The sequence below is a fragment of the Crocodylus porosus genome, unplaced genomic scaffold (assembly GCF_001723895.1).
Source record: "Crocodylus porosus isolate Cpor-Errol unplaced genomic scaffold, CroPor_comp1, whole genome shotgun sequence".
NCBI lineage: Eukaryota > Metazoa > Chordata > Crocodylia > Crocodylidae > Crocodylus > Crocodylus porosus.
The window spans coordinates 20,508,515-20,536,347 of record NW_017728948.1 but is presented as its reverse complement, the minus strand read 5'-3'; the positions used below and the strand labels follow the sequence as shown (position 1 = coordinate 20,536,347).

General features: G+C 43.5%; 1 protein-coding gene and 1 long non-coding RNA gene across 7 annotated transcripts in view; one reads left to right on the top strand and one right to left on the bottom strand.

Annotated features, from left to right (window-relative positions):
- Positions 1-14,181, bottom strand: part of LOC109322150 — a 21,016-nt gene extending 6,835 nt beyond the window's left edge. Inside the window, exons 1-2 of the long non-coding RNA XR_002104324.1 lie at positions 14,109-14,181; positions 12,815-12,821 (exon numbers count right to left, since the gene is read on the bottom strand). This is a non-coding gene — a long non-coding RNA (uncharacterized LOC109322150). The remainder of the gene's footprint in view (positions 1-12,814; positions 12,822-14,108) is intronic.
- The window catches only part of SORCS2 (sortilin related VPS10 domain containing receptor 2), a 940,675-nt gene that overhangs the window by 384,060 nt on the left and 528,782 nt on the right, over positions 1-27,833 (top strand). The gene's annotated exons all lie outside the window — the stretch shown is intronic.

The following is a 27,833-nucleotide window of genomic DNA, read 5'->3' as shown; positions in this document are numbered from 1 at the left end:
GTGCCCTTGCATTCCACAGATAACAGTTTTAGCTCGCCTGCTTTCCAGAAGGACAGGAGATTGCAGGCGCCAAAGAAAGGGTTACAAAGGTTGGGCAAGCGGGGGTTTTGGCTCTTCTGAGCCTGGAGCAGAAGGACTTCCTCGACACTCTTGGTCTTCCATCCCTCTGAGTTACCCAGGGTTATGCCCAGTGACACCAACAGTCTGCCTGGCATGGGGAGGAAAGCAGCCCCCTGCAACTCGAGCCAGGCTGGGATTGCCTCAGCTCTGCTCCTTCCCCCGCTGTCCACCTTCAAGGGGGCAGGAGAGAAGAACATATCCCCTGTCCTGGCCCCAACCCCCCCCCACACACCAGGCAGGGTCTGCCTGGCTCAAGGGGGAAGCACCAATTGGGAGACTTCTCATCTCTCCACAGTTTAGAGCAAGGCTGGAATTGCCTCAGTCCCTCTCCTTCCCCAGCCTCAGCCATCTGTCTCTGAGCAGCTGGCTAAGGAGGGGGTGGGACTGGGGTGATCCCAGCCCAGCTCCAAGTTGTGGGGAAGTGAAAAGCTCCCCAGTGGGTGTTTTCCCCCTGTGACAAGTAGACTTCAGCAGGGGCGGGGGGAGGGGCAGTGCCAGGCCAGCAGGTACATCCCTCCCCTTGGAGGCAGAAGGCTGGGGAGAGAGTGGGGGTGATCCCAGCCTGGCTCGAGCTGCAGACAGATGAAAAGCCCCTTGGTGGGAGCTTTCCCCCCATGCCAGGCAGACCTTGGCTAGGGGGCTGGTGTGGGGAGGGTTGAGGTGGATGACTGGGGAAGAAGCAGGGCTGGGGTGATTGAACCCAGTTCTAAACTCGAGGCTGGGTGTGGGGGCTTTTACCTGCACCCCGCAGACCCCTGGCTTCTAATCAGGTCTGGGCTGCTACTGAGCTGGGTTCAGCAGCCTTAGGCAGTCTGGCCATAAGGGGTAACGCACGTGAGCACCCCTAAGCTCCTGGCCTGGGTCAGTACAGGCGTCTGCCTTTCTTGTCCACCGAAACACTTTGTTTAGTTTATCAGTTCAATCTACTCATGTTAGAAAAACCTGCAAAGATTGATTAAAGTGCCCGGCGCCATGTCCCGGAATCAAAATGCCCATTGGTTTTAGTGTGAATCTACCTAATTTAAGAGAAAGCGTACAACTGAAAAACTAAATAAGGACCTTAAAACTTGTCCCAGTGCATGTTCCTATAATACAGAGCTTTAGTCGTTGAGCTGCACTGGATGGATTCTTTGCTTCTAGTAGTTTGGGTTGAAAATAATACAAACTATTAGCTTTATTTTTTAAAACAATGTAATTCCTTGCCAAAGGATTGGATACTCAAAATAAAATTGCGTATTTTATTAAAATTTGATAGACAGCAGGACCTTTCTAGGATGACATTTGCATCTCCATGACACTGCTTTTGAGTTCTTAAAATAATAATACGTTGCATTTATACTATCACTGCGCATGTAATATAATGTTCCACAAGAGTAACATGTATTCACTGTCTTGAACTGGAAGATTTCAAAGCACTTTGCAAAACACTAATAGTCCTTCCAATTGCCCGCTTAGGGTATCTATTTTACATGCAAAATGAGACATAGACACATTAAGTAGTTTGCCCTCTGTCATTGAATGAATCAGCGGCTGAGATAGAAATATAATTCCTGAGCCTACGTCCTAACTAGCTGTTTACACTAATATATTCTAGATATGTTTTATACAGAAGTTATAATTTCACAACAAAGTAAAAAATACAAACTAATGAACTCTGTACATGTTTGTTAAGTGAAGACTCAGTTCCCTTTGAGAAACTCTCATTATTCTTATTTGAAATAATTGGGACTGAAGCAGAGGATCAGCTAAATTTTTCAATACAGTGCTATGGGAATAACTATTTCTAATGTTTTTTTCCCGTCAGTGCGTAGCTTATATTATCTAACATGTCAGTTGAAGCTCTAAAGCATGAATTATTTTTTTACTTACTGCTGTAGTATACAAGGCCTGGTAGTGCTGAGTGCTATATAATAAACATAGAAAGATGGTGTTTAAAATAGTTGAACTAAAGAAACATGCAGGAGGAAAATAATATATTTGCAAACACATTAACTTTTGGGAGAATGAAACTTTAAAGAATCTTTTAACTGGTAAATATAACTCCCCCCCCCCACACAGACATCATAACTATTTTCTAGTGGAAATCCTTTTGTTTTCTATATTTGGAGATAAGGCTGTAACATATAAGTGTTCAAATTAATATAATATTATTTCCAGCTAATATTCTGCTATATTTACTCTAAACTGAGCTATATTTTTGCTTTACCAGTGAATACAAAGTTTAATACACAGCTTAAGCCTAAAGGAAGAGACAGTACCACTGTCATATTGTACTACTATATGAAGAAGGAAAGCAAGTTATGTGAAACAGATTAAGTTTTGCTTTTCTTTTAGACTTTTTCAGTACATTTTATCACAGTTATTACTCAAGACAGAGAGAGGCAATTCCCATAATGTCCTTGTTCTGTACTGTATCGGAGTGCATGTCATTTATATTTTGGCCTGAGAAAGATAGGTAGGTAGCTATCCTACTGTACTTGCTGTCTCCTGCCATTATTGTCAATGTAAAGGAAGCCAATGGTGTATAAGTTCCAAACATAAATCTTGTACAGGTTCATTGCATTACGTAGCTGTGATACAATAGGAAATGTACAGTGATACAGTAGGAAGTGAATACTATTTTATATCCCTCCTGGAGAAAATAGTCTAATGGTGTGCTTGGACTGTGGAATTCTCAATCAGACTTGTGGTAACACTACTCTTATTTCTGTTCTTAGTGATTTTGCAAACTTGCTTCTTGGCCATACTGACTGTGCTGATTTGTAAAATGAAAAAAACCCAAACATTTTAATGTAGTCCATCCTCATTTTGGTCACTCTCAGAGGAGCTAGGCATATGACTGGAAAAGAAACTTTTCCTCTATACTGTGTAAGCAACTGTTTCCCCACTGTTTTCAGGTTATGAAAAATGGCCTGATTCGACTCAGATTTTCTTAAGTTTTATTCAATCTTCAGTGTTCTATGGAGCCATGTGTAGTTCAGAAGGTCCCACAGAGTAGAGCAGTAGGATCTGCTCCACCAAATAAAATGAATGATAACCGGTAGAAGTAAGGTACACAAAGCGACCTGAAATGAATTGGAATTTTAAGATGAAAGCACATAATCTAATGCCCAGTGAAGTCAGTTGAAAGCCTACTGACAGTTTCAATGAGCATGGCATCAATACAAGCTGATTGATTGAGGCACTCTTTCTCATTTTCAGCCCATATCAGAATGTCAGCTCTTCTCCTTTTTGGTCAGAATAAAATCAGGTGGTGAAAATGTCATTCATTTTCCTTTTAGGCAGATGGGAAGCATATCAAAGTACAAAATGGTGACAGACAGAAAACAAAAAGAGAGAGGATGAGAGAGTGGACCATAAAATAACATTCAAAACAAGATTTTCAAGTGGCCTCAATAATAGCTAGCAAATCAAACCCATAGTGCCCTGTGGTATTTTCATTTAGTCCCAGATCCATAAAGCGCTTAAGCATTTTTTAATTTATGTCTGTGAACAGACCTATTGTTTTAAATGGGAGTGCTCTATTTATTAAAGTTTGGCATAGGTTCACAGATCCATAGTCCAGCATGCTATCTCTGACAGGTGTTGGCACCAGGTGCTTCAGAAGAATACGCAGGAAACCTCTAGGTCTCTGGTAATTAGGGATTGGATGGAGATGTAAAGAATAAAATTTAATATTTCTTTAAAATGAGCTGCCCTTAGTTATTATAACTTTGAGGATTCCTGTTATCTATATGACTGTCTAATTTCATTTTTGAATTGCAGTTGTTTGGCTTCATTGTCATGCTGTGACAAAGAGTTCCACAGTTAACTGTGGTATATAATAAATATTTCATTTTATCAGGTTGGATTTGCCACCTTCTTAGTTTTATCAAATAGCCTTTTGCTATTGTTTTCTGAGACACTGGGAGTACGTCTACATATCCTACTTCTGCCTTGCTTTGCCCCCGTACAACAGCCAGGAGGAGCTCCAGGCTCCCTGGTGTGCCAACCCTAGGCTGGCAGTGGGCTCCAGGGTCAGGTTGAGGCTCCAAAAGGAGCTGTCCCACTTCCAGGGCAGCTGCCGCCCAGCCCTGCTCCTGGAGCAGGGGCTGGGCAGCAAGGAGCTGCCCAGGATGGGATGGTGTTTCAGCCCCTGCTCTGATCTTGGAGTGGGAGCTGAGAACAGGCAGCTGCCCAGGGCAGGGGACAGTGTCCCAGCCTCTGCTCCAGTCTTGGAGCAGGGGCTGGGCAGCAGGCAGCTGCCCGGGGCAGGAGGCAGTTCTCCCACACCCTGCTGTCTGGGCTGACTGGTTGTAATTTGCTTCTGGTCAGCTGTCAGCTGTCTACATGTATGCTACTCTGCAGCAGCTACTGCAAGGTAAATCTACTATCTGGATGTACAGGTAGTAGCCAACTGCACAGTAGACTAATTTATTGTGCAGTGAATGCTGCACATGTGTAGATAGTGACACTTTACTGCACATTCGATTAGTCACTAAAGTGTTTCTTTGAATCTTTCTCTGGTCTCCCTTCAGTTCTTCAGTTAAAAGGATTTGGCTGCCTCCCTAAGCAGAAGGTAAATTATAGGAATTGACTTAAGGATTTAATTAAATGTTTTGCTGAACTACTTTCTAAACGAGAGGATCAGTTAAAACGCAACAATTTGGGTCAAGTTTGGCCATCCACTACCTAAATATTAATTGTGGCCATGAAAAAGCTTTTTTCCTCCCACTGCCATTGCATTTGCTTCTGGTAGAACTGTTCCCAGTTGTGTGTGGCCTTGTTAATCCTGAGTCGTCTTCAATCATCTGTGGTGTGCTTAGAGACCAGTGCTTTTGCTGGAGGGTCAGAGCTTGTGATTGAGGAAGCTTGTTTTTTTCCCAGTTTATATGGATTGTAATCAATTGCTGTTACTTAGTAATGCAGAGGATGTGCTTGCAGGGACCAGGACAACCAGTTGTGAACTGGACCCCTGCCTATCCTGTCATGTAAGTCATGAGCAGAGGGCTCATATAAACATCATGAGACTGGAGCCACTTGGCCAAATGGCAGGAGTGCCAGATGTTCTTGAGTCTGCAATTGTCCATGCCCTACAAAAGGAATGATCACTTGGTGATGATTCCTCCTCTGGTTATTATTTGGTCTCCAACCTCATTTTTTGCGGGGAAGGCATTGAGCAAGTGGTCACTCAATAGCTCAAAATGCATCTGAATGCCACTTGTTTCCTGGACACTTGTCAGTCTGGCTTCTGTCCTGGATATAACACAGAGACTGTACTTATGGCCTTAGTTAATGGTCTTTTCTTTGGGGTTGACAGGGGAAATTGCACTGCTGATCTTACTGATCTTTCAATGGCCTTTGATACCAGGACCAGGATGTGCTGATAAAGCATTTATTGGCATCTTTTCTGTCAGGTTCTGTCTAGGCATTCATCCTGTTTCCCCTCTTATTCGATATGTATAAGATGCCACTAGACAAGCTTGTATGGAGATTTGGAGTGAGGTGCCATTAGTATGCTGTGACACCCAGTTTTCCACTTTCTCATATGACCCAGGCTCTATAGTTTCAGTCCTTTCCCATTGCCTGGCTGCTTCTGGGAACTGAATGCAGGTAAATTCATTGAAACAGAATCCAGACCAAAACAGAGTTGATGGTGGTGGGCAAGACCACTTGACCTTGGGGGGAGTGGGACACTTATGATTGATGCAATTTAGCCTCCACTTGTCATACATGCTCTTAGGCTTCAGGTGCTCCTGGATCCTCTGCTATATCTGGATCTTCACTTGACAGTGGTGACTAGGAATGTCTTTTACTAATTTCATTTGATAAGATGGCTATGACCCTTTCTTTCAAATTTGGATCTGGCCACCATTGTCTGTGTCTTCATAAACTCAGGTCTATAAAACTACAATATGTTCTACATAGGGCTGTCCTTGAAGACTGGAAGTTGCAGCTGGTGCAGAATGCATTGGCTTGCCTTCTGACAAATGTTAGGTTTTTTTCTCTCAGTTATAGTGTTTACACATGTGCCCAGGACCACAGCACATTGAGCCAGGGTGGTGAAGCCCCAGCTGGCAGAGGGCCCCAGGGGATCAGGTAGCCCCTGCACTGCAGCCCCTTCATGGTCCAGCAAGGCCCAGTTACTGTCTACATGTGCATTTTGGTGCACTAAATAACTGCCATAAGATAGTACTCCTCCCAGACAGTACTATCCTACAGTGAAGTTTAATTTACTGTGCCCTAATAGTAAAGAAAATATAGTCTGCTTTAATCTCTTCTAGTGCACTCAGAAATTATTTTTAAGAATCCTCATTTTCCAGACCACCTGTGTTTGCACTCCCATCTACCTACATAAGTTATTCCAGTTTAAAAAAAAAAGACAATTTAATTGATTGACACAATTTTATAGCCAAAGCAGCAACTGAACTCCAACTGGCTACACATATTAAGGACAATAAAAAGTCCTTTTTTAGATATGAGGGGAGCCAGAGGAAAAACAAGGGGAACGTTTGACCCCTGCTAAAACATATGGGTCAACTGACAACCAACGCCCAGGAAAAAGCCAACCTGCTCAACGGGTGTTTTGTGTTGGTTTTTCACGAGCTTCAAGGGACGGCCCTGCTCAATATGGTATGGGACAGCCAGAGCGAGGGAGAACTGTTACCCTTCATCAATGTTGACCATGTGAAGGAACACCTTGAGCGGCTGAACACCGTCAAGTCAGCTGGCCCAGACAGCTTTCACGCCAGGGTACTTAAGGAGCTGGCAAGCATCATAGCTCAGCCACTGGCACAGATCTTTGAGAACTTGTGGCACTCAGGCGAAGTGCCTGAAGATTGGAAGAAGGCCAATGTGATGCCTATCTTCAAGAAAGGGAGAAAGATCTGGAGAACTACAGGCCCATCAGCCTGAACTCCATCCCTGGGAAGTTTCTGGAGAAAATCATCAAAGAGACTGTTCTTGACAAACTGGCTGAAGGCAGCTTCTTGAGGGATAGCTAGCACAAGTTTGTTGCAGGTAGGTCTTGCCTGACCAATCTCAACTCCTTCTATGACCAGGTGACATATCACCTGGACAAGGGAGAAGAGATTGACATCATATATCTTGACTTTAAAAAAGCTTCCGGTCTGGTATCCCACGATTGTCTTATAGAAAAACTGGCCAATTGCGGCCTCGGCTACGTCACAGTCCACTGGCTGGGGAATTGGCTTCGGGGTCAGACCCAGAGAGTGGTAGCTGATGGAGGTCAATCATTGTGGTGCGCCGTGACCAGTGGGGTCCACCAAGGCTCCTTCCTTGGACCTGTTATTTTCAACATCTTCATTAATGATGAGGACATTGATGTCGGAAGCGGACTGGCCAAGTTCACTGATGACCCCAAACTTTGGGTAAAGCGTCCGCTGACCTTGACAGGCTCGGAAAATGGGTGGATGAAAACCCGATGGCCTTCAACTCCAAAAAATGCAAGATACTCCACCGTGGGAAGAAAAACCCACAGCATGCTTATAGGCTTGGCAGTGCTACGTTTGCTAGCACCACAGCTGGAAGGGACTTGGGGGTCATGATTGACCACAAGATGAATATGAGCCACCAATGTGATGTTGCAGCCAGCAAAGCGAGCTCCATAGATGCTTCTCTAGCAAATCCCAGGATGTCATCCTCCCACTGTACTCAGCCTTGGTGAGGCTGCAGCTAGAGTAGTGTATCCAATTCTGGGCTCCACAAGTTAAAAAGGATGTGGAGAAGCTTGAGAGAGTCCAGAGGAGAGCCACACACATGATCAGAGGGCAGGAAAACATGCCTTATGATGAAAAGCTGAGAGCTACAGGACTCTTCAGCCTGGAAAAGTGCAGGCTCAGGGGGGACCTGCTGGCTGCCGATAAGCATATAAGGGGTGCACATCAGGATCTGAGGGAACACCTGTTCACCAGAGCGCCCCAAGGGATGACAAAGTCAAATGGTCACAAACTTCTCCAAGACTGTTTCAGGCTGGACATAAGGAAGAACTTCTTTATGGTCCGAGCCCCATAAGGCCTGGAACTCTGCTGCCAGAGGTGGTGCAAGCACCTGCTCTGGGTTTCTTTAAGAGTCAATTGGTTGTTTATCTTCCTGGGATCCTGTAACCCCAGCTGACTTCCTTCCTCTGGGGCAGGGGGCTGGACTCAATCTTCTGAGGTCCCTTCCAGCCCTAATGTTTATGAAATATATTAAAAAAAATGTACACTTACGTTGCTAATTTATATGGTTGTCAAGATATTAAATTGTCCCCCATTCCAGTGTTTATAACAGAAACATTACTGACTTCTGACTCCGACTACAAGGTTATAATTGTGTCTGCATAAAATAAAAGTGCTATCTAGTGTTTCAGTTAAAATAACTTGTTTTGTTTTTAAATAGTTTAGGACATTAGAACAAATCTATCCCCTTTGGTTAAAACAAACCTTGCAGTACATTGTAGTAGTACTACTAATCTTCCAATATATGTAAGGCACACCACATTTAAAATCTTTGCAAGGGCTAGATACACATGCACAAACAATAAAATTATTGTATGAATTATGTGAAAAAGGTTTATAATGTGGATTCGTTAGGATTACCTTCTTTCAAGGTCTGAGCTGTTTGTGAAATGGAAGTGTAGTGGGAAATGTAATACGGTTTGGCTGGTTGTTCTCATTCTCTCTTTATTTTCAGTTCCCAGCCCGTAACCTGAAGCTTTCACAAATCCACTTTCATTCCACAGGGATAACTTTCTGGTAGTCGGTCAGCCTTCTAGTCAAATGTGTCTGTTGTTGGGTATTGACATCTGCGGCCCTGACCTTCCCGTGAACTCTCTAAGAAGTCTATAGCAGTTTTTCCATGTTTCATTCAATATACATGGCAAAGATTCACTAATTAAATTTGCTATGGTACACTACCTTTGAAATACTGTAACGTAGCTGTTAGAATTTTCTTTCTCCCTATGCAATTCTGTGTCTATGTCTCTTCCACAATATCTGTACAGCATCAAAATAATTGCCATACACTGAGTATTGGCCATCAAAGACCAGATAGTGACCAAAACCAGGATAGAATATTGTTTTGCTTTAAGGAAAAGAAGATAAATATATTCTTGAGAGGTAGTGTATAGAAATGGGGCTCTAATGATGTCAGAACTAAAAAAAATTATTATTTAATTGGTAGAATATTTAATTAAAAACATTATGCATAATTTCCAGACTTGTAATAAAATAATTACTGGCTGTACTTTCTCATTACCAAGTGGTTTGCTCCAATTTATGTATATGAAGGGGTCTCTGTCATTTAGAGAGAAGCTGTATTATACTTGAGGATTTTTGCACATTTTATTGTCTTGAGTTCAGCTGCAAGAATTACATGTCTAGTTGGGAAGTGAATTCACAGCACCACTGTATCTGGCAAGCTTCCAGATTTTAACTACTTAACATGGCACAGGACAAAACATAGAAATTGGAGTAACCCCCCGCACCTCACCAAATTCAACAAATAAATCAAAACAAAATGTAGTTGTCTTAAATAAGATGGAAGCACTTTAATGGAAATTATATTTATATTGATAGGTAAACAAACACTTTAAGCATAATAATAATTGTGTTTGATTAAAGTTTGCCATAAGTGAACAACTTTTAGGAAACTTAGCAAGCAAAATAGAGGTAGCAATATTGTCCAAGACCAATAGGTTTCACAGCTTCTTGGTTTGCACAGACTGAGGTAACAGATAACACAAGAGGGTGAGTGGGAACAAAATGGGTGAAATCATAGAATTATAGAAAATTGACTTTATCATAGAGAATCATAGAAAAATGATTTTAACAGGAGTATAGGCTGAAAAGTTTTGTAGTAATAGGATGTATAACAACAAAGGAGAAATAAAGCCTAAATTAGAAAACTGACATACAATGCAATATAATTTAGGGAGGCAAAGAGGTCAAATGCTGAGATAGTAGGAGCGAAAGTCAAGAAACTTAGCACTAACTTGACATCAGATTTCTTTTCTGACCTTTGTTAAAACATTCAACATCCTTTTCTTAATTTTCTGAATCTTTAAATCCAGAGTGATAGTTGCCTCACTGTACTTTTTAAATCAAGCTTTGAAAGCATTTTGCAAATTATTTGCACTTGTTAATTTTTACATCTGCTTCATGCATCCATCTTACAATGCACAGCTGTCACAGGAGTGGGAACGTGTTCAAAGTTGTAAGGACAGCAAAGCACAAAGGAGACGTGAAATGAAGAGGTGTGATGAAAAATAGTAAGTGCAGGTTTGAGAACTCATAAACAATTTATTGTTTGCTGACAACTCAGAAGACATAGTTTTTGACCTGGAAAGATAAGGAATCAATGAGGTGCTATGAAGAATGGAGACATTCTGCTTCAGGGGCTGATGCTATTACAGCAGATGCGTAAATTCAGTGTCCAGCATGAGACAAAGGGCTGAAAAGAGATCAGTATTGACAGAGATGAAGGAAGATTGGGTATGGAGAGGTATTAAATGAAAGAGTTAAATAGTAGACAGCCATTAAAGTTGAGGAGAGGGATTTTTCATCTGGCTACAGACATAGATGTAGAGCTTTTCAGGGGATGTGGAAGCCTTTTAGGATGGGTCTTGCTGTATTTATATGAATAAATGAGACACAGCATGCCTGAGTTGGATATGAGCAGCTTGGGAGGCCTTTGAGGAGGTAAAATTCAGTATTCAACAGCTGCAGGCTAGTTTGGATGGGTGGCAGCAGCTGGGAGGGAGGGAGGGAGGAATGGTGTTTCAAGGTCTCCACATCCAAGGCTTGTTTTCTGGAACACAGACCGCACTTCCAGCCTGACATCTGGTTGTGTTCCACTGAAACTAAGACTCTCAACTTCAGTGCTTCTCCAGAGCTTTCCCTTCACACCTGTTAATCAGCCTTTGCTAACACTTGAGCAATCCCTTGCTCATTGTCAGTCAGGGAAAATGCAGGAAGAGATCAGTACGGCGTGGCCATGGAAAAACATTTAGATGCAACATGCTACAGCTACTTGTTTGCCAGACAAAAAGAACCGTGTTCATTTGTATGACTTAAAATCGCTATTTCTGTTAACAATTACATGCTCCAATAGGTACTGTTTAATCTCAAGACAGTAATAACACACGTGCTTAGAAGAGCTCCAGTTAAACTTGTCAGACCCAGAACTTTATAAGCCTTGCTATTGATTCACTGCTGTATGCACTCGCTAATGTTCATGCTCATTAAATGTAACACTCATTAAAAAAATATAATCCATATTCATCATTTTACTTATCCATCACTAAATCAGATTTATAGATCGTTACACCATTTTACGTTCCTTTTACAGCCTAATGGAAAGGATATATTACTCAAATACTGAGCATCACTCATGTGCACAGTTTCAATTCTTCTGCAGGCAACAGACCCCCTATCAATGAATGACAAAGAGAATAATGCTGGAAAAGACATTTTGAGGTTTTAAAGACATTGGAGCAAAGACCCATTACAAAGCTGGGTCATAGTATTGAACCATTTTTCTTTTTCTGGCTGCTTATGAGCCCCCATTGGGGTAATCCTGATTTGGCGCTGCCTTTAAAGAACGTTTTTCTGTGGCTGAATTAACTAATTCTTTTATTCTTCCTGAAGAATCTTCATATCTTTTCACTTTAATCCATCTCTTGAAAAATGCAGCTTTCCCCTTCGTGCGAAGAGGCTTGATCCCCAGTTAAATATCTGTATTAAGGATATTTTTTAAACACATACTTAAGATTAAGCACGTTTAATTTACATATAGTGGTGGACTTAAGTATATGCTTGTGTGCTTCCTTAATTTGATTGGGCCCATGATACTGGCCTGAACACAGTAAAATCATAACCATTTGAGGTGAATGAGACATACTATGTAGGTTTTCATAGCTCTCTCAATTAATGTTTACAAAGCATGCTGGAAAGGCAAAGGGCAAGTTAGTGTCATTGCTTTAATATGATTTAATATTATTTGATATGGCCTCCAGCCTTTCTCTTGGCCAGTTTTGACTCAAGTGATCGAGCTTCCTCCTCTGGCTTTTGACAAAATATTCCTCACTTTAACCAATTTCTCCACTAGGATCCCCCCTCCTTCCTGCTCCTGCTAGTCACCGCTTCTGTCTTGAGCAGCGACACACCTTGTATCAATCAGAGAGGGCTGTTAGAAAACAACACAGGGTGAACTCTGCTTCTCTCAAGCCTTCCAAGCTGGAGACCTTGGGAACTACTTTTGAGACCTTCCAAAAGCTGTGTGTAAAAGTATAGCTCAAATGACAATGTGTAGAAACATTTTGGCAAGCTGGATTCCTATTCATGTATTCAGTAATAAACCAAAATATTTAAAGTGCACTAAAAAACCTGAATTCCTAGTGTAAACTAATACCTGTGGATGAGAAATGTTGCTGGCTCTTTTAAATTATAAATATTTTTCAAGGTAGTGTTTGCAGGAACAGAGGGAAAGAGAGGGTGGAGGAACACAGGTGTGGTCTCATCTCATTGCATGATGAAATGCTAAAAAAAGAACTCCCAACACAAGTATAAAATTATTCTTGTGATGCTAAATTGTTCCTAGATAAACTGCAGGAAATAAAAACACCTGCTATTTTACCTGCTATTCTGCTGAAAAATGAACAAAAAGAAAATAGGCATGAGAATAAAATCCATGGTGCCAAGATGCTGTGTCAGACCTCTTCTCTAATCATAATTAATGTGTCATGTTGAAAGGTGCTTTTTGAAAAAAATCTATCACAGTTCTTTCATTCTTTTTCCCTCCTTTGTCCTTCAGTCTGCCTCTTCTGCTTTCAGATTTCTGCCTACCAAAAAGGTGGTTGTCAACACTAATGCCCACAGTGATACCAGCTGAGTAAAGGAAAGATGTGACAGTAGTGCCAGCCATTGATTCTGTGTGTTTTTCCACTCAGCATATGCCTGTGAAGAGGGCCAGATTGCTCCTGAGAGCAGCTCCCAAGTGCGGTGCACTGACCTTCTGAACCTGCTACTGATGACTGTGTTGACATTCTCAATTGATGGACTAGCCCATGCACTGAGGCAGTTCTTCAGCTGCCAGCGTCTGGTTTATTTTCCAGCCAATCTTCCTTATTTTTCCGTGTCTCCCATTTACTTTCCCCTCCTTATGATACCATTCAGAGAACTTCTGTAATGGTGGAGGGTGGAAACTGAGCTTGCCAATGGCAAAAGGCTCTGTTTCTCTCTGTGGGGCATGCAGAAGGCTGAAAAGTGAAAATTGTTTTCGCTTTTCTCCATAAACACTTGAAAAAAAGAGCGGTTGCACTGAAAAGAACCCTTCTAAAGCAACACTAGAGAAATAAAAGCCAAAAGTCTACACAGCTTGCAAATTTAGCAGCTTTTAATTGTATTTATAGAGAAAGGCCACACTATGGGGCTTCTGTAATGGCTACTACTGTGAATTGCCCAGAAAGAAGTGCTCCTATGTTAGGCTGTCATCAAACTACCCAATACTTGTTCTATATCTACAAGACTAATACAAATCCACTTTACTACCTATATAAGGGTTACTCTGTACTCACATGAGCTGCTTTTTAAACCACAAGTGGAAGAGATCAATATATCATTGAAAGATGTAAATTACTGGAATAATACAAGAAAAGGATGGGCAGTGAACAGCAGGCAGCTATTACACATACCTGGCAAACAAATTGGTGCTTTATTATGTATTTTATGTACCTGCAGGCGACCCCTTTGAGTACCACATTTGACAGTAAGGTTATCCTGGACTCTGGGAGTCAGCCTGCCAGCCCAGGGCTGCTCTGACCAAGCTCAACGTGCTACGAAAGGGCTGGCTGGGGCACAAGGGTGCTACAGTTCAGGGCTGACTGGCAGACAGCCCTTACACTGAAGCACTGTCATGACCCAGACAGCCCTGTCAGCGTCTACACATGCATTGCAACGCAGTAGATAACTCCATCATAGGATAGTACTTGTGTATGGCAGTACTGTCACATGGCAGAGTTCATTAATTTACTCTGCCCTAATAGCACTGCACATGTAGACAATGATGTTTTAGTGGCGCTAATTAGTCAACTGCAGTAACCATCTCATGTAGACGTGCCCTGTGACATGTAAGCTGTTAAGTTCAGTTACTTCTGTTTTTACTTTCATAATTCTGTTCTAATTTGTATTGGTCCTCCACTACCCTCATGCTGTCCTCTTTTTCATCCGAAGGTCTCCCATACTCTCCGTTTGGAACTCCTTGAACATCAAATAATGCACTTACTGTATCTGGCATGCGTGTTCAGTCACTGTGCTCTCATCTCTGACTCCAGTGTATGAAGAGCATAGCATACACAAAGAAAGACCTCAGGCTTGTTTGGTAGTGAAGACTTAGAGAGGTTTGTATTATAGTCTGCAAGACAGGGTACTGTCCCTCCCATTAGCTCCTGCTTGCTTGCAACAGGTATTAGCACACACTATGTTCCCCATGTCAGAGCAAAGCACCCAGTTTCCCCGTTCCTCTTTCATACAGATCAACCTATATAACTAAGAAAAAACATGTTGATTCAAAGCTTCTGCATGTTACATTCCCTTGGTATCTTGCTCTGCCCTGAACCTGTCATGCAGCCTGATCTATAGTTCCTGATCTTTTTTATCATATAAGTATCACTCTTGATGCACCTTACTCCCCTTCCAGGCAGTACTTTGATCTTGTATCATTCTCTGTTATCTTGTACCAGGCACTGTGTGTATATTCCAGCTTAAGCAGTTTATGTATCAGTCAGAGCTTGTGAGTTCTCTTCTCGTTTCTGCCTTAAAACCTTATGTAAGCCTCTAGTCTCTGCCTTAGCAAAGCCTTATGTGAGTAGCATGTGTGCTTCAGTGAGGCACTCACATCTCACCTTCTTCTTTCACACATAAAGCCTTCTATCAGTGATTCTTCCTCCCAAATTTTGCTAAAGAAAAGGAACTGAAAAGGCTTAATGAAGAAGATAAAGTGATACGTGCATCTCTCTTTAAACAGATATTTTAGTCTTTGTTACTATTTAGATTAGAATAGTACCTGTGTGACTACTAGGATCTTTACAAACACATATGATGATGCAGAAACATTCTTGAGATGATTACAAGCTGAAAGACAAAAATGCAGAAAGAGTCGAACACACGGGAGCTGAGAAGTTGCATAAATTATCCCCAACTACCCCACTGCAGTCTGAATAGCAGTGTTAAGTCTTGTGGAGGGACTTGAACAGTCACATGGTTGTAGAGGGTCATTCGCTTAGAAAGTACTTTCCATCTGTAGGAGCAAGTGTGGGGGAAAATGTTTGGATTGTGGGAACAGCAGAGTGGCTGGGGACTAACATAGAGAGAACCCGTATATGGTGCATGTGTGAACTAGATTGTGCCTGATTTACAGTTGGAATTAACTGAGGCAAGAATCAGGTCTACCTTTTTTGGAGACTGGCTTAAGTTGAATTTTAGATGAGGATCTGGTCTTGCTGCAAGCCTGAGGGATTTGGATCTAGCATTGTGGTCCACCTCTGATATTTGTAGAGTGTCTGGAACCCAGTTATGCCCCTTCAACAACAACAACAAAAAGCATTGTTTCTGGCAGCTGATAGGAGCATCTTCTGAGCTTTGTCTTTCTAAGCTAGATTGGGGTGGATAACAGTGGTCTGGCATGCTGGAAAAAGGTGGAGGAGAAATGAGACAATGAAGGGAAGAGAATGGTTTCCCCTGTTTAATGAAGAAGGACTTGCTCATCCTATTGGCCTGAAGGCTAGATTTGGTCCGTGGTGCTGTGTTATCTGGCCTGCAGGGCTCCCCATGATTCTGGAGATATGATGTTGGGGAAACAGTGCCAAATTTTCTCTCAAACTTCCAGGCCCATGGAGAGTCCCAGGCCCTGCTCACTGCATCAGGTGCCTGATCCCACCATGCACTGCTTAAACTGGGACCAGGCAGGGATGGTGCCAGGTGCCAGGGCCCAATTCCAATATGTACAGATGGGAGGGAATGATGCTGTGCCCCTGGGGCCAAATCCCAGCACACGAGGGTGGAAGGGGGTAGTACCAGACCCCCAGGGCCCAATCTGGCCTGCATCACTCATCTAGCCCAGTGGTTTTCAACCTTTTTTGTGCCAAGACCCATTTGTAAACATCAATGACAAGTCCTGATTCAGTGCTCCTCACTCCTGACCCACTGCCCTCTGCCCCCAAGCCCACAATGTGGGGTAGGGAGTGGGTGTATGGGCATTGGTGTGTGTGTTGAGGGCATGGGGGGGAGGGGCAAGAAACCCTATGCAGGCTGGAACTGTGCCAGCTTGCAAGAGAAAATCCACAGCTTCCCATGTTTTTCGTCTTTAAAGGAGAATCCACTTTTGAAGTTTGATCCTTTTTTAAAGTTTGTTCACAATTCTTTCTTGTATTCTTGTGACCCACTTTTGGGTCATGACCCACGGGTTGAGAAATGCTGCAGGGGCCAAAAGCACCATTGGACTAGACAACATGAAAATTATTGCTGTTAAAATATTTACATTCACAGAATAGTTTAGAATATCTCTTTCAGTAGAGGCAAGGAGCAGCATTCCAGGACTGTTTTATTTGGGTAAAAAGTACCTGAATTTCTCCCCCTTTATTCTGAAGAATGCATGAATGGAAATCATATTATGTACTGCAAGTTCTTGAAATGTTAAAAGGTTTTGAGACCTAGATTCACTTTACTGGAAGAATTTATCAGCAGAAAACTGTTGTTCACCAAAAAGATGGCAATAGAAGAATGGTACTCTGTTAAAAATATTTGATGGAATTGATCATATCCCATATTGTGCTTAGGAGAAGTCTCCAGAGTAAAAGTATAAGGTATAAAAACACTCCTGAAGTTGAAAGATATCTAAAAAAGTAATTGGCCTGTGAAATATTTTAATCCACTAATTATTCACAGCACAATGCTTCCTGTGTGTTGTGTCCTGCCTTGACTTGTCTAACTTGCTTTGATTTTATTTATATGTTAATTAAAATGAACCTTAAAAAGGTCAGACTTGTATCACACAAATGCAAACAAAATTATGCTCCATGTGTAGGTGTTTTACTTTGTTATGGGCTAGAAGAGTCTTGTATGAGGCATTAGTTGTATAGATTAGATGAATGGGCAAGAAAGTATCTCACAGTGTAATATAATGGTATATTTCACATGACAATGGACTATCCATCTGAGTGTTTTACAGTGCTATACTCAGGCAGTTATACATTTTACTACAGTGGGAAGAGCACTAATAGGAAGTACTTCGAATTATTTATAAAATACACACTGAAGCCTTGCTAAATATTTGATACCTTGAAGAATTCCCTAATGCTGCTTTTAAGATGTATGCTTTTTGTGTTTTATGCTGGTTTGAGCTACCTTTCTTATTTACTGAGCATGGATTAGCATTATGGTGTATCAAAGAAAGCTGACATATTTTGGGTTTTTTTTCCTTTCCCTAATGTGGACTGATTTGAATTCCTCATTTTGATTATTGTTTTAACAGCGCAAGCAGCATGCTAGGACTTTTCTGGCACAGGTAAAAGATGAGAGCACTGCCTAGCATAATTTGGGAAGTAATGGTGGACATGAGGCAACAATAAGATAACAAGATGTTATGGAAGGTTAGAAAGTCCAAGGACAGCACCGATAATGAATACACAGTTCAAGCAAGGCCGCCACACAGCCAGATAGAGCAAAATGTTTTATTAAAATACATGGATGGAATTGAAAAGGTAGAATATTTGAGGCAGGTTTGATTATAGAACCATAGAGAAGTATAGCTGGAAAGAAGCTCCAGAGGTCATCTAGTTCAACCCCCTGCCTGAGGCAGGATCCATCCCTATTCAAACCATCCTATACAAATCCATAATCTTACCTCTTAGTAAAACTACAGTCAATCCAGACACAACACAAAACATAGTCTGACCTGACACCAGTAAAGCAGAGAGACCACAGGAGCTAACATCTTGCTTCTGTAAAAGATTTTTAATATACCTGTCTCCTGCTACAGAGGAAGGCAGAAATCCCCACAGCCCATACCAGTCTGACCATGGGAAAAAATTCCTTCCTGCCATCAAATATGATGATTGATCTGACCTTTCGGAAAGGAACCTCCAGTTCTAATTTCCAGCAGCAGCATTGGCGTCTGCTAGTTGGAATCCCCAGCCATTGGTCCATGTCCTGCTCTCGGCAGCAAGAGAGAAATTCTTTCTGCTCTTCTTTATGGCAAAACTTCAAATATTTGTTGACTGCTATCATGTCCCCTCTGAAGATTGTTCTTCACTTTCTGCCAGTATATTTGATTGAGAATTGGAGTGGGATCCGTTTAATTTGATATTTGCTAAAGGTACTGTATTGCATACAGATATTTGAGTGAATGGAACCTTTTTAATCTACCTGGAAATATTGGTAAATTGCACCTGTGTCTCTGAATATATTCTTGATTAAGCAGCAATACTCCAATGAGCCCTTAAACAATTATAATGATTCTAATCTAGTTCATATTTTAAAAGAAGGGTTTACTACTTACTCTTAATTGCACTGCCTCAATTTACCTATTGGGAAAGCATTAGATTGCTTTCCTTTGTATATTGATTATAAACATGTTTTGTGATTCAGTTTGAACAATTTCCTCATTTCCTAGTGCTGAACTGAAAGGTAAACATAGGGCACATCTACACGCGTGCACTTAGTGCGCAGTAACCAAAAATTACTGTGCAGTATGGGTGTGCATCTACACATGCGTTCCTGTACCGCACAGTAATTACGGTGACTTATACCAATTTGCATGATGGAGGTAGCAAATTTACATCCGGGTAGTTACTGCGTAGTAACACACGTGTAGATGTATTATTCTGCAGTAACACTGTGTGGACTGACTTGGGACTAACTTTACTCCCAAGTTGGTCCACTCACAGCATTACTGCACTGTAACACCTGCATGTGTAGATGCCAGCTTAAAAACTGCTTACTGTGCAATAAGTTACTGTAGTAACTTAATGCGCAGTAAATGTATGTCTAGACATGTCCATAGAGAAGCAAAACCATATTAATTAACTACCCCCAGTTTTTGGTGGTAAAATTTAGAACCAATTTCGTAACTGATTGAATTAAATGAGAAACGGTTAATGGATATCTACCTCAGCATGTACTATAGCTCTATGGATTGACTGGTGGCTGGTGGTTCAAGAGCTCAGACCCTCTCAGCAGCAGCAGATTTTGCAGACTGGGGACTGAGGAGCAAGAGAATGGGGTAATGGGTTGTGTGTTTAGGACTAAGGGAAGAAGGAGGATTGGGGGAAGTATAAACTGATTAGTTCGGACTAGTTAGTCTGAACTCAATAGCTGGAAAGATTGTAGAACAGTCCTCAAGAAATCTAGTGTAAGGCACCTAGAGGAGAGCAAGATGAACAAGATCAGCCAGTATGAATTCATCAACAGCAAGTCATGCTTGACCAACGTGATTTTCTTTTATTATAAGGTGACAGGCTTTGTGGATGTGTGGGGAGCAGTGCAAGTGATATACCTTGACTTCATCAAAGCTTTTGACATGGTCTACCATGACATTCTCATTAACAGTCTAAGGAACTACAGGTTAGATGGAAGTACGGTAAAGTGGGTACATAACTGGTTGTATCATCACGCTCAATGAATAGTGATCAATGGCTCAAAGTCTATTTGGGAATCAAGTGGGGTGCCCCAGGGGCGTGACCTGGGTCTGGTATTGTTTAATATTGACCTTAATGATTTAGACAATAGGATCAAGTGTATGCTTAGCAAATCTGCAGATGATACCAGACTGATCTAGATACCCGGAGAAATGGTCCACTACCAGCCAGATGTAATTCAGCAAGGACAAGTGCAAAGTCCTGCACTTGGGATGGAATAATTGCATGCACAAATACAGACTGGGAAATGACTGGCTAGGCTGCAGAGAAGAACCTGGGTGTTATATTAGACCATAAACTGAATATGAGCCAGTGTTGTGCTTTTATTGCAAAAAAGCCAACATCCTCCTGGGTTATACTGAGAGGCATATCACTTGCAAATCAAGAAAATTACAGGCCAATCAGTCTAACATCCATCCCTGGAAAGATTCTGGAGAAAATTATCAAAGGTTGCATCAGCAGCAGGCTAACGGAAGGCAACTTTTTGAGTGTCAGCCAACATGGCTTTGTTGCTGGAAGGTCTTGCTTGACCAACCTTGTCCAGGCAATGTGTCACCTCGTCATAGAAGGAGACAAGGGAGACGAGGTTGATGTCATATATCTGGAGTTCAAGAAAGCCTTTGACTTGGTTTCCCATGATGTCCTCATGGTTAAACTCGGGAACTGTGGCCCCGACTATCTCATGTTCCAACGGCTGCGGAAAGAGTAATAGTTGATGGGATCAAATCAACATAGCGCAAAGGGACCAGTGGTGTCCCTCAGGGCTCAGTATTTGGGCCAGTACATCTGGATTTGGGTGTCAGACTGGCAAAGTTCATGGACAATGCTAAGCTATGGGGGAAGGTGATCACGCTGGACGACAGACTGTGGATACAGGCCAACCTAGATAGGCTCGCGACGTAGGTGGACCAAAACCTGATGGAGCACCCTGGACTTCTCCACATTAAATGCCATCTGGCGGGGTGGGGGAAACAGCATCATACTTATAGGCTCAGCAGTGCTATGCTCCCTAGCACCATGACTAAAAGACACTTGGGGGTCTTGATTGACCACAAAATGACTATGAGCCACCAATACAATGCTGTAGGTGGCAAAGCAAACCAAACTCTGGCATGCATCCAGTGATGCATCTCAAGCAAAACCATGGACATCATCTTTCCACTTTTACTCAGCGTTAGTGAGGCTACAGCTGGAGTATTGCATCCAGTTTTGGTCTCCCCACTTCAGAAGGGATGTAGATAAGCTTGAGAGAGTCCAAAGGAGAGCCACCCACATGATCAAAGGTCATGAAAGCAAGCCTTACAAGAAGAGGCTGAGGGACATGGGGCTCTTTAGTCTGGAGAAGAGAAGGCTCAGGGGGGCTTGATGGCAGCCTATAAATATATAAGGGGTGTCCACCAGGATCTCGGAGAACAGTTGTTCACCAGGGCTCCCCAAGGGATAACAAGGTCTAATGGCCACAAACTTGTGGACGGCCAATTTAGCCTGGACATAAAGAAAAACTTCTTTATAGTCTGAGTGTCCAGGGTCTAGAGTCGACTCCCCCAAGAGGTGGTGCAAGCACCTACTCTAGACTCATTCAGAATATGTTTGGATACTTATCTTGCTGGAATCATTTGACCCCAGCAGACTTCCTGCCTGTGGTAGGGGGGACTGGACTCGATGATCTTGCGAGGACTATTCCAGCCTGTGAGGGAGCGGGGCCTAGGAGCGGCCGTGAACTCCCTAGCGTCCCCTACCGTCACTCAAGGCTGTACTCAGCACCCTCAAATTCTCGCCCACCACGACTTTGATCTTAAATGGTTAAATGGGAGGCTGCCTTTACTCCCGTAGCGAACAGTATGTGTTCTTACCCCTACTCCAAATGGGGTGCCTCGGTGCACCCCTCCCTTAAGGGGTATGCATGCCGCCAAACCTCCCCTTTAGCATGCCCCAAGCCTCGCAGCTGTTCCGTGGGACGTTGTGCGCTCCCGGCGCCCCCGGGCCGGGCTCCTATCCGCCGGCCCGCTCCCGGCGCCCCCCGGGCCGGGCTCCTATCCGCCGGCCCGCTCCCGGGCCTCAACCGCGCCCGCGCTCTCCGCGGCCATTGCCCACCTTTTCTGGGCCCATGCCTGTGTTCCTCACACACGCTCTCTCTCTCTACCCTGCTCTGGGGATTTGCCCTCTCTGGGGCCACTACCATGCTCCGCACGCTGGGGCACAGGCGGCCACCACCGTGCCTGTCCCCTTGACCCTTCGCTGGGTCTGTTGCCCCACTGGGCAAACACCGCCCTTATGGGCTGGGGTCCCTGACCCCGCACCCTGCGCCTCTCCGGCACAACACCGCGCCTCACCAGCATAAACACCATGCCTCTCTGGCGCCAACAATAGTGCCCCACTGGCACTCTGCCCCTCCTGGGCACTGGGAACCCCCAAACTGCTGGGGAGCCCCCGTGAGGCCTCCTCACTCCCCTACAGCCTCACCCAGTCCTCCGGAATAATTGTAACCAAAACTCAAGCCGCCCAGCTGTAACATAAACCACACAGAGTCTCCGTGCTCCAAACTTAAACTCCAAGCCCCTCACCAAGGCTCTCAAGCCTACCTCCCTTTAGGGCATTCTTGTCCCCAGCATCATCGCAGCCAGTCAGCGTGGTAAGGCTGCAACTCCTAACTCAGGCCGCTCAGCTCAGCCACAGAGCTCCTGCTCCTGCGGCAGTCAGAAGGGAACTGCTGGTCAGGCTCCGGCCTAAACTGTTTATAAAGGCCCGGCCCTGCCCCCTTCCGGCCACCTGATCTGCCTAGTCGCCCTGGCAACCGGCACCTGAGCTGCCCTGGTGATTGGCAGCTCTGCCAATCTCACTCACAGTCACGGGGCACCTACGTGACTCCGTGACACAGCCCCTAATGTCTGTAAAATATATGAAATTGATTCTTCTGTTTTATTCAGCACTTGTGAGTACTATGTCAAGTTTTGGGCTCTGCACTTCAAGAAAGATGTGGACAGATTGAAGAGAGACCAGCAGAGAGCAACCAAATACGTAAAAGCTTGGAGCACATGAGTTATGAAAAAATTAGGGTTGTTTAGTCCGGGGAAGAGAAGACTGACAAGGATTTGAGAACAGTCTTCAAATACCTGGAAAGATGGGATTTTCTCTTTGGCCATTGGGACAGAACTAGAAGCAATGGCCTCAGGCTGCAGCAGAGGAAATCTGGGTTGGAGATTGAGAGGAACTTTCTCTCTACAAGGGTATCAAGCATTGGAACAGGCTACCTAGAGAGGTTGTGGAATGTAAATCCCCCCAAATTTTCAAAAGTAGGTTAGACAGATGCTTGGCTGGGATGGGATAATCCTGGCTTCAACATGGAGCTGGACTAAATAACCTTGTGCGAGACCCCTTCCATCTATCCTTTCCTATGATCCTATTACCTTATGAACAGTGTAAATAGAAGTAGAGTGCACCAATTTTACAGCTGTTGGTTTTTGCTTTCTGTCCACAGCTGACTCGGGATCTATTTGCATTCTCTTTAGATTTGGGAAGTTTAATTTGTAGCAGTAAGGATGATACATTTTAACGTTCAGGTTCTGTAGAAGATAATGAAATTAGTTGGGATGGCAACCCTATGTTTACCCTTTATTTACCACTGTTTCTCTGTAAAGCACTTCACTGTAGCACAGAAAACTGTGCTTTGGTCTGAAACATACTGATCTAAATGCACTGATCATCTTTTGGGGTAATGAAACATCCCTTACAATTAATAGAATATTTTGCTAGAGAAAGAGAGCTGGTAGAAGTGTCCGGCAGTCTCCAGAACGATAAAACAACATATATGAGTAAAATGTAGAATCATGAAAGAAATATTAGTGTGGCAGACTCAATGCTTAGGGAGCTATTCCATGCTGTGGCAAACAAGAAAGACAAATTTTAATTTTAATTTTAGGTTAGTCCTGTGAATTGTCAGGATCCTCAGAGGCAGTCTTTGGCTCTGGGGCAAAGGAGTATATACCTCAAGTTTCCTTTCAGATACCCTATTCCTATTCGGAGACTGGATAGTTACCTTGCTGGGGTCACCTAACCCCAGTTGTGTTTCTGCCTAGAGCAGGGGGGCTGGACCTGATGATCTGCAAGGTCCCTTCCAGCTATTAACAATCTATGAATCTATTAATCTATTGGTGTCAATGATCACCATCACAGTCAGCACTGTCAGTGCTTAAACTGGTGAAGAATCCAAGCCATTTGATTTTGATGGAGTTGCAACTGGAATAATGGATAGTGAAATACGTCTTGCTGGGTTTTTTTTTTTTACTTTTAAGAAACTTTCAGAACAGTAGGTCCCAGATATATGCCACATATACATCATATCACTAGCATATTTGTAGCTTCCTTACATTTACTAGCCTGTGTTCAATATATTCACTCTGACAAGAGGCCTTCTTGCACAATCATGCCAAAGGTATATTGATAAAAAATTCTATTATATGTATTGATGCCAGGGACCTGACATTACATGCTGTACCTTTCATGGAATCATAGAAAAGTAGGGCTGGAAGGGACCTTCATAAATCCTGTAGCTTAACCCCCTGACAAGAGGCAGCAGATTCCTTATCTAAACTATTCTATAGCAAATCTATTGTCTACCCTATTAGTACAACTAAACAGTTAACCCTGACACCTTCGTAAGGCAGAACACTGTAACTTGTCACAGGTAAGTCAGAGGGACAACGAGGACCAATGCCCTGCTGCTGTGAGAGTTTTTAAAATATGCTTGAGAGATCCATGCCCCCAGCTACAGAGGAAGACATAACTCCTGCCCACCACACACGTACAGTACAGAATGTCTGTACCGGTTTAACCATGGGGTAAAATTCCATTTCATAGTTTCATAGTTGGTAGGGTCAGAAGGGACCTGAGCAGACCATCAAGTCTGACCCCCTGCCATGGGCAGGAAAGGATGCTGTGGTCAAACGACCCTGGATAGGTGATTATCTAGCCTCCTTTTGAAGACCCCCAGGTTAGGAGTGAGCACCACTTCCCTTGAAAGTTGGTTCCAGATCCTAGCTGCCCTGACAGTGAAAGTAGTGCCTCCTGATATCTAGCCTGAATCTACTCTCAGTTAACTTGTGGCCATTATTCCTTATTACTCCCAGTAGTGCTCGGGGGAATAGGGACCCTCCCATTGCCTGCTGGTCCCCCATGGCCAATTTATAGACGGCCACCAGATCCTCTCTCAGCCTTCTCTTGTGGAGGCTGAACAGGTTCAGGTCCCGTAGTCTGCCCACGTAGGGCCTGCCTTGTTGCCCCCGATCGTTGTTTCCCTAGACTGCAGGATCAATGTTATTATTATTATTTGTGTTAGTGTAGCACCTAAGAGAAGAGCTAGTCATGGAGTAGGGCACATTTGTAAGATATTGTACAAACAAGTTATCTCTTTCAGTTAGCTGACCTTTCTGCTTCTTGCTCAAGGGTAGCAAAAGCTTTTCTATGTAGCTGATCTTCCTACCTGGGACTTCAGTGAAGAAACAAGGGTTGTCCAGTACACTGTAGATGGCTTAGAGTAGTTCTTAGTGGGTGTATCTACATGAGACCATTTACTGCAGAGATGACTAATTAGTAGGGGTGTGTGAAATGGACCGTGTTCAATTCAGATTCAGCCTGAATCGGAGACAGTGTTTCAACTTGTTGATTTGGCTGAATCCAAATCTGAAGCTTTGATGCTGATTCAGAGAATCAGTGATTTGGCCATAGACACAGCTTTAAATGTTTTTTTCTACATACCATGAGGTACAAGGTACAGCTCAAGAGTGCTAGGATGCTGGGGCAGATGAAGTATCCCAAGTACTTCTGGTCCACTTCCCAAGTGTCCCAAGTACTTCCTCCCTTTTTCGGTGAGTGGCCGTGGGGGGAACCCGGGTGCCCCCCCAGACCCAGGAGGCAGCAGTCACTGAGCCACAGTGGGAGGCGGGGGACTCCCCCTGCATGCTCCTGGGGAACCTGGAAGTGGACTGGAAGTGCTTCTGGTCCACTTCCAGGTCTGCTGTTGAGCATGCTGGGGAGCACCCCTGCGCTCCTGTGGGATGCTCCATGTGACCCAGCATCTCAGCATTCATGAGCTGCCTGGTACCTTGAGGTATGTAGAAAAAACACTTAAAGCTGTGTCTATATCCAAATCACTGAACCTTTCCAAATCGGGTTCCAATTCAATTTGGAGAGATGAAAGGGTCTCTTGATTCGATTCAGTTTTGACCACCGAATCAGGCTGAATCTCCGCTGAATCAAATCGGGGACCAAAGCTTCGCACAGCCCTACTAATTAGCTCTGTAGTCAAGTCTTAGGGCATTTATACACATACTTGTTTGTCCCATAAAATGCTGGAGTTCTGCCACTTCTGAGCAGACTCAATTAATTGGCAGAAAATGGTGGTGGTGCACTTTTGAACTAATGCACCTCTGATGTGTTTTAGTTCGAAAGCGCTCTGCTTCCATGTTCTCAGCGCTGATGCACATTTCACTGCTAATACAACTGCAAGTGTTGCACTTCCATGTGTAAAAATGCCCTTAGTGTTTACATATGTGGTCCTATCAGGCTGCAGTAAACAAATAATGCCATAGGATAGTACTTGTAAACACAAGTGCTGTCCTGTGGCAGTATTATTTAGTGCACTGCAATATATGTATAGATGCTGATGAGGCTGGTTGGGGCACGGGGGTGCTTCAGTGCGGGGGATGCCTGCTGGCTGGCCCTGCACTAAAGCCCCTTTGTGCCCCAGCCAGCCCCTCCGTAGCACAATCAACTGGGCCAGGGCATCCCCTGGTTGGCAGGCTGACCGCTTGGGCCCCCTGCCAGCCAGGGCTGCTCTGACCCTGCACAACATGCTGTGGTCCTGGGTGTACATGTAAAAACTGCCCAGGAGCAATAAACTCTGGCACAAATTGTGCCAGAGTTTGTGTTGCACTAATGCGTGTAGATATGCTCAGTGACTGGAGTGTCTGTCTGACCCAGTGCTGTTCTCAAAAGCCTAAAGAGCGAGTACTGCTAAGGCCAAAAGTCTAAGAGTGAATACTGTAAGTTTCTAAAATACTCTGTGAGCTGCTTACCCCAACTAACTGCCAGTCTTAAGCATCTGTAGAGCATGAGCAAATGGGAGAGGTTTTTTTTTCCCCAGTAGGAAGAAAGTTACAAGCCCAAACATTATGTTCTATAGTAAAGTGAACAAACACAACATAAAATGTTAAATGCAAGGTAACATTTAACATGATAAAGAAAAACCCTCAGCCAAAAATAGCTAAATTGGTTTACAAGTTAAGAGAAATTCTTCTCTGTCATTCTTTCTAAAAGAAGTCAACATAAACTTAAGTAATTAAATTAAATCATTAAAATATTAATATACAGTAGAAAAACTGTGCATATCAAGAGGCCTGCCTTCTTTCTGAACCTACTTCTGGAGGGAGCCATTATTTGAATGTTATTAATTGGACACCTATGCAAGAGGCCTGATTTGTATTAAATAAAAATTCAAGCAGCAGCATGGGGTCTAGCAGGTTTATTATGGGGTTATCCTGAAGGAGGGAACTGGAAACTCTTCGGTTAAGTACAGGTGTTCAAGAAGCCTGAAGCAGAACTGTTCTAAATTATGAGCTTTAGTTTAAACACCCAAGTTGGGAGCAAACAGAAGACGTCAGCCCTTTGGTGGGGAGCCTTCCTGCAGGGGTTGAGCCCAGCAGGTATGGAAGGGGTGGGGGAGTGTTACCAGATTTGTTCGCTACTTTGGGGTGTGCTCATTTATCAGGGCTAGGGTCTTAGTAATTCTATTAATGTGCTGCTTGTGTTACTGGTGTTTCTATACGGAGCTGTATCTCTCCCCCTGCAAGCCCTTACCCCCAATGGAGCTATCTTGCAGGACTCAGTTCAGTGGGGTTAGGTTCCTCCAGTCCCCAAATCAGTCATACCCACAAACACACACAGATTAACATGACACGCCTGACCTGGCCGGGTTGATCAGCATGGACAGGCTGACACCCTCATATGTCAAGAATCAGTTCATGAGAGCAACAATAACCACAGT